We start from the raw sequence: 8,074 nt of genomic DNA, 5'->3' as shown, positions 1-8,074 counted from the left end.
TTTTTAGTATAAGGATTTATCTGGGGGGTGATCCCAGAAAGTGTGATGAAGTGAAGCAAGGAAAGATGAAATGTCAATGCATTAATCAGTGGGTCACTGCTGTGGGAGACCGGGGCTCAATTTCTCTGAGTAGCATCTAAGAGTTGGTGGAACTGATGTAGAACACAGTGCAGAATTGCCCTTTCAATGGGTGAGGAGGCTGGAGTGTTTTTATTCACCAAATCCTGTCTATCATGAATTGATGGTTGTTTCTGGGACATTATGTCTCTGGCACTTCCAGTCTGTCCTACAAGTGGACTGAGCACACTCCTGTGTCCTTAGGTGGAGAGACACAGGGGCTTGAAGAAACTGTCCTTAGGTGGAGAGACACAGGGGCTTGAAGTAAATTGCCACTGCATGTAAAAAAATTTTCTGTGAAGCTGTGGGTGACCTTGAGAATGGACTGAGGGAATCTAGGCAGGATATCAGCAGAATATGCCACAGGGATCAATAATAAGTAAATGTGTGTTTGTGTGTGTATGTGTGTGCAGCTTCAGTAGAATAAAATGCAGTTTCATAAGTAGTTTCAAAAAGAGTAAAATGCAGAGAAAACTATGTTCTCTTACTGTTATAGACCCTCCTACCACTTGATGGCAGCATACCAAAGTTTAGGTGCTTGAAACTAAAAAATAAATAAATAAATAAATAAATAAATAAATAAATAAATAAATAATCGATATGATGACAAATATTGATAATAGCTGCAAAACAACTTTCCCCAAATGTGCCCTTTTCCAGTTGATGGTGAAGCTACTGTTACTATATTGGGGGTTTTCAGAACGATTCTTTCAACACGTCACTTCTCCTTCAAATCCTGCCCATCTTGACACCTATTCTAGATTCACGAAATCATTACTACAGAGCAGTGAAACGCTTGAATTAATGCCTAAACCGCTTTCTTACTTTGTCTGTCTCTTTACTTTTCACTGTTACTGGGCCTGATTTGTCTCTTTTATATTGGCATTCCTTATAGAAACAGGAAGATCCTTTTTAGAAAACAAATTTTGTAAGAGAAGAGTTGTTTTCCTAATTCAAATGTTGACAAAAAGGATATTGATGCTGATAACTATAACCATTCTTCTGTATTCACTTCTTCTATTATAGTCACATGTCTTCTTAAGCTAGTTAAAATGATTTATTTTAAAACCCTATGAACGAAATTTAATTGAAAGTTAATGTCAAATACCATTATTATCTTGAACTAAATGTAAAATTAAATATTGATAAATTTTCATTAATTCTAGAATGATTGATATTCTGTCAAAGCCCTCCTGTAATTCCTTTGATTTCCCCCAACTGATTTGGTTGTAACTATGTGGGGTCTTTTTTTCTTCTAGCTTCCTAAATGCTGGTATTCTCCAGGGTTCTCCCTTCAGATTGCCATCTTCCCACAACCTGTTCTCTTTTCCTATGTAATCTCACCCATATCCAAAATTTAAGTTATCACCTACTTACTGATAATTCCTGGATTAATATTTCTCACTCTGATCTATCTCTGAAACTCCAGTTTCATTTTGTGATTGCTACCAAACATCTCCACTGGGAGTCCCACAGGCACTGCAAATTCATCATGTCTACATGTTAATTTATATTCCTTCCCAAATTTGCTCCATCTCTGAAGGGAGAAGAAAGAGAGATCAGACTGTTACTGTGTCTATGTAGAAAGGGAAGACATAAGAAATTTCATTTTGACCTGTACCCTGAACAATTGCTTTGCCGTAAGTTGTTAATTTGTAACTTTGCCCCAGCCACTTTGCCCCAACTTTGAGCTCACAAAAACATGTGTTGTATGGAATCAAGGTTTAAGGGATCTAGGGCTATGCAGGACATGCCTTGTTAACAACACGTTTACAAACAGTATGCTTCTCAAAAGTCATTGCCATTCTCTAGTCTCAATAAACCGGGGGCACAATGCACTGTGAAAAGCTGTGGGTACCTCTGCCTTGGAAAGGCGGGTATTTTCCAAGGTTTCTCCCCATGTGATAGTTTGAAATATGGCCTCCTGGGATGAGAAAGACTTGACCCTCCCGAGCCCGACACCCATAAAGAGTCTGTGCTCAGGTGGATTAGTAAAAGAGAAAAGCCTCTTGCAGTTGAGATAGAGGAAGGCCACTGTCTCCTGCCTGCCCCTGGAAACTGAATGTCTCGGTATGAAATGTAATAATAGTACATTGGATACCTATTGCTTTGTTTACCCAACATCGTATTGTTACCGGTGGGTCTTTGTCTTACAGCTCCCAAGATGGGGCGGGGGGGGGGGGGGGGGGGGGGGGGGGGGCGCTCCCAAGATGGGGCGGGGGGGGGGGGGGCACTCCCAAGATGGCGGCAAGCCTTTTGTTCTCTGACCTGGGGTTCTTGGCCTCATGGATTCTAAGGAATGGAACCTTGAGCCATGCGGTGAGTGTTACAGCTCTATTAGAAGCTGTGGGTCATGGAAGAGAACCATGGGATCCCAGCCACTAGTGTTCAGCTCAATTAGGATGAACCTGGGCACTTAGATGCGCAGGAACAATGGGGAGACTAGCCCAGCTGGGAGCGGCAATGGGTGCCTCACTGGATCAGAAATGCACTGGACACCCTGCCGGATCCAGAGAGGTAGAAGTCAGTGGTGGGTCTGCGACGACGGCGATCAGCAGTGGTGGATGGCGAGCGAAAGCTCAGCTCGAGCTGGAACACAGATAGACCAGAAGAGTGTGCAGTTGCAAGATTTAATAGAGTGAAAACAGAGCTCCCATACAACGGGAGGGGACCCAAAGGGGGTTGCCCCTTCCTGCTGAAATTCCTGGGTTTGTATCCCGATCATCATCCCTCCCCCTGTGCTCTCAGGTGATAGATGATTTGACTATTTCTTTACCTCCTGCTTTTAGCCTAATTGGTATTTTAGTGAGCCCTCTTTACTACCTGATGGGTCGGGTGTGAGCTGAGTTACAAGCCCTGTGTTTAAAAGTGGGTGTGGTCACTTTCCACAGCTAGGCTTAGGAATTCTTAGTCGGCCAGGAAATCCAGGTAGTCCTGTCTCTCACTAGCTTCTGAGAATTGTTTCTCACATTAAACCCTTGTGGTAGATTAAATGATTGGTGCCACCCTTCCTGCTTCCTTGCCTCCCACTCTTGACAATAGCTTCACTGTGGGCAGAAGGTATTTCTTTCCCCTTGACTTAGTGTCCAGTCATGTGACTTTCATTGACCAATGGCTTGGTCAGGCAGTAGCAGCAGCGTTAGGATGGCTCTGAGTCTAAACTTCAGAGGCTCTTATGTTCCCTGCCTAGCTTACGGGCCCAGGAGGAGTGTGATCTTGGTTCGTAAGACCCACTATTCCACTAGAATGGAGTACAGCCACTCTAGTCATCACTGCCTGGCAGAGCTGCCCAAGTCAACTGTCAGATCCGTGAAAATGAATGATAGTGGTGTTAAACCACTAGTTGGGGCACTTTGTTATAGAACTTTGTAGTGATAATAACCTAACCGATATACCTCCCACCCAGGCCCACTCCCAATCATAGGGTTCCCATATGATTTATCAGGTTCTTCTTACATGATCAAATCCTCTTTCCTGTCATCGGTTAGTCCAGAGGCTGAATGGGCCCCTGGGAGCTCTTCTTAGCGTTTTGTACTTGGAGGGGGAGCATTGGGCACTCTTTCTTGTGGCAGAAAGTCTGAAGTGTGAGACCTGGGAATTGTTAGCCTTGTTGGCCACCCCGTGGGGAAAGCAGATTTGCAGTGAGAAAGAAGACAAGTCAGGAGGCAGAGGGTGACACCTAGGGGCTTTTTAGAGTCCCTAGCTGCAGTTATTCCACACTTCAGCTTGAACCTCCATAACCTGTCTCTGCTTCTCCATGGCTCTTAATCGCATTTTGCTTATCTTATTCCCCGTTTTTTTCTGTTGTAATCTTTCTAAAGAACAGGACAGGGTCTTATTCACGTTTGTATTTCCCGAAGTACTCTATCAAGTGTCTTACGTGTTATAGACACTCAATAAATACTTGTGAAATTAAAGTGGTTAGAGCTGCCCAAATCCCTGAGTTAGAGCTAGATCTTCCTCCTTTGTCTGAACAAGTCCATATGTACTCTAAGCTACCTAATTTATACTGGAGGTTCATTTTTCAATATTTTCCCATAATTTGACTAAAACTAAATCCATAAGTTGAAATTGGATAAATGACCCAGTAAGCTAGTTTTTTAAAGTTCAAACTATTTGTTGTTGAAGAACCAACGGGTTGAATTTTATCATCCTTTAGCTTAAGGTCTATTTTAGCTCAAGATTCCATAGTTTTATGGTATATACAGTTAACTACTTTTCCAATCATAAATACAAAAATTTTCTAGTAACCCTCTTAAGGATCGTTACTTGAAAAATTGCTTTGGTTCTGAGTTGCTCAGTTAAAAAGAAGAAAAAATGCCTTGGATTATTTTTCCTGATATCTTTACATAGGAATTATCTGGGCTCAATCCTAGAACTTCTTTCTTTTTCTATCTATAGTCTATATCTAATTTCTTGGTAATCCCATTCATGCTTGTGGCTTTAAATTCCATCTATATGTAGATGACACTCAAATTTCTATATCCAGCTTGGTCTCTCCTCTGAATTCCAGGTTCATATGAACCAACCAATTTAACATCTCTATCTGGATAACAGGCATTTCAAACTTTTTTTTTTTTACTTTAAGTTCCAGGATACATGTGCAGAACGTGCAGGTTCGTTACATAGGTATAGATTTGCCATGGTGGTTTGCTGCAACTATCAACCTGTCATCTGGATTTTAAGCCCTGCATGCATTAGCTATTTGTCCTAATGCTCTCCCTCCCCTTACCCCCCACCTTCTGACAGGCCCCGGTGTATGTTGTTCCGTTCCCTGTGTCCATGTGTTCTTATTGTTCAACTCCTACTTATGAGTGAGAACATGCAGTGTTTGGTTTTCTGTTATTGTGTTTGTTAGCTGAAAATGATGGCTTCCAGCTCCAACCATGTCCCTGCAAAGGACATGATCTCATTCTCTTTTATGTCTGCACATTCTGCACATGTATCCTGGAACTTAAAGTTAAAAAAAAAAAAGTTTGAAATGTCTGTTATCCAGATAGAGATGTTGAATCAGTTGGGTCACATGAACCTGGAATTCAGAGAAGAGACCAAGCTGGATATAGAAATTTGAGTGTCATCTGCATATAGATGGAATTTAAAGCCACAAAGTATTCCATGGTGTATATGTACCACATTTTCTTTATCTAGTCTATCATTGATGGGCATTTGGCTTGGTTCCATGTTTTGCTATTATAAATAGTGCTGCAATAAACATACATATGTGCACGTAACTTTATAGTAGAATGATTTATATTCCTATGGGTATCTACCCAGTAATGAGATGCTGGGTCAAATGGTATTTCTGGTTCTAGATCCTTGAGGAACTGCTACACTGTCTTCCACAATGGTTGAACTAATTGACATTCGCGCCAACAGTGTAAAAGCATTGCTATTTATATTCCTATGGGTATCTACCCAGTAATGAGATGCTAGGTTAAATGGTATTTCTTCTTCTAGATCCTTGAGGAATCGCCACACTGTCTTCCACAATGATTGAACTAATTGACATTCTCACCAACAGTGTAAAAGCATTCCTATTTCTCCACAGCCTCACCAGCATCTATTGTTTCTTAACTTTTTAATGATCGCCATTCTGACTGGTGTGAGATGGTATCTCATTGTGGTTTTGATTTGCATTTCTCTACTGATCAGTGATGATGTGCTTTTTTTCATGTTTTTTGGCCACATAAATGTCTTCTTTTGAGAAATGTCTGTTCATATGCTTTGACCACTTTTTGAGGGGGTTGGTTTTTTCTTGTAAATTTGTTTAAGTTCCTTGTAGATTCTGGATGTTAGACCTTTGTCAGATGGGTAGCTTGCAAAAATTTTCTCCCATTCTGTAGGTTGCCTGTTCACTCTGATGCTAGTTTCTTTTGCCATGCAGAAGATCTTTAGTTTACTTAGATCTCATTTTTCAATTTTGGCTTTTGTTGTAATTGCTTTTGGTGTTTTCATCATGAAGTCTTTACCCATGCCTATGTCCTGAATGGTATTGCCTAGGTTTTCTTCCAGGGTTTTTATGATTTTAGGTTTCATATTTTAAGTCTTTAATCCATCTTGAGATAATTTTTGTATAAGGTGTAAGGAAGGGGTCCAGTTTCAATTTTCTGCATATGGCTAGCCAGTTTTCCCAGCATCATTTATTCAACAGGGAATCCTTTCCCTATTGCTTATTTTTGTCACATTTGTCGAAGATCAGATGGTTGTAGATGTGTGGTGTTGTTTCTGAGGTCTCTGTCCTGTTCCATTGGTCTATATGTCTGTTTTTGTAGTAGTAGCATGCTGTTTTGGTTACTGTAGCCTTGTAGTATAGTTTGGAGTCAGGTAGTGTGATGCCTCCAGCTTTGTTCTTTTTGCTTAGGATTGTCTTGGCTATGTGGGCTCTTTTTTGGTTCCATACAAAATTTAAAGTAGTTTTTTCTAATTCTGCAAAGAATGTCAATGGTAGTTTGATGAAAATAGCATTTAATCTATATATTACTTTGGGCAGTATGGTTATTTTCACGATATTGGTTCTTCCTATCCATGAGGATGGAATGTTTTTCCATTTGTTTGTGTCCTCTCTGATTTCCTTGAGCAGTGGTTTGCAGTTCTCCTTGAAGAGGTCCTTCATGTCCTTCATGTCCCTTTTAAGCTGTATTCCTAGGTATTTTATTACCTTTGCAGCACTTGTGAATGGGACTTCATTTATGATTTGGCTCTCGGCTTGTCTATTGTTGATGTGTAGGAATGCTTGTGATTTTGATTGATTTTGTATCCTGAGACTGCTGAAGTTGGTTATCAGCTTAAGGAGTTTTTGGGCAGAGACGATGGGGTTTTCTAAATATAGAAATATGTCATCTGCAAGCAGACAATTTGACTTCCTCTCTTCCTATTTGAATACCTTTATTTCTTTCTCTTGCCTGATTTCCCTGGCCAGAACTTCCAATACTATGTTGAATAGGAGTGGTGAGAGAGGGCATCTTTGTCTTGTACTGGTTTCCAAGGGAATGATTCCAGCTTTTACTCATTCAGTATGGTATTGGCTATGGGTTGTCATAAATAGCTCTTATTACTTTGAGATATTCCATCAATATCTAGTTTATTGAGAGTTTTTAACATGAAGGGATGTTGCATTTTATCAAAGGCCTTTTCTGCATCTATTGAGATAATCATATGGTTCTTTTCATTGGTTCTGTTTATGTGATGGATTACATTTATTGATTTGTGTATATTGAACCAACATAGCATCCCAGGGATGAAGCCAGCTTGATCGTGGTGGATAAGCTTTTTGATGTGCTACTGGATTCAGTTTGCCAGTATTTAATTGAGGATTTTCGCATCGATGTTCATTAGGGATATTGGCCTGAGGTTTTCTTTTTTTTATTATATCTCTGCCAGGTTTTGGTATCAGGATGATGCTGGCCTCATAAAATAAGTTGGAGAGGAGTTCTTCCTTTTCAATTGTCTGGAACAGTTTCAGAAGGAATGGTAGCAGCTCCTCTTTGTGCCTCTGGTAGAATTTGGCTGTGAATCCATCTGGTCCTGGGCTTTTTTTCGTTGCTAGCCTATTAGTTACTGCCTCAATTTCAGAACTTGTTGTTGGTCTATCCAAGGATTTGACTTCTTCCTGGTTTAGTCTTTGGAGGTGTATGTGTCCAGGAATGTATCCGTTTCTTCTAGATTTTCTAGTTTATTTGCATAGAGGTGTTTATAGTATTCTCTGATGGTAGTTTTTATTTCCGAGGGATCAGTGGTGATATCCCCTTTATCATTTTTTATTGTGTCTATTTGACTCTTCTTTCTTTTCTTCTTTATTACTCTGGCTAGCGGTCTATTTTGTTAATTTTTCAAAAAAACAGCTCCTGGATTCATCGATTTTTTGAAGGGTTTTTTGTGTCTCTATCTCCTTCAGTTCTGCTCTGATCTTAGTTATTTCTTGTCTTTTGCTAGCTTTTGAATTTGTTTGCTCTTGCTT

The sequence above is a fragment of the Rhinopithecus roxellana genome, chromosome 12, assembly GCF_007565055.1.
Source record: "Rhinopithecus roxellana isolate Shanxi Qingling chromosome 12, ASM756505v1, whole genome shotgun sequence".
Classification (NCBI taxonomy): Eukaryota; Metazoa; Chordata; class Mammalia; order Primates; family Cercopithecidae; genus Rhinopithecus; species Rhinopithecus roxellana.
Note: the sequence above shows the minus strand (reverse complement) of the source record.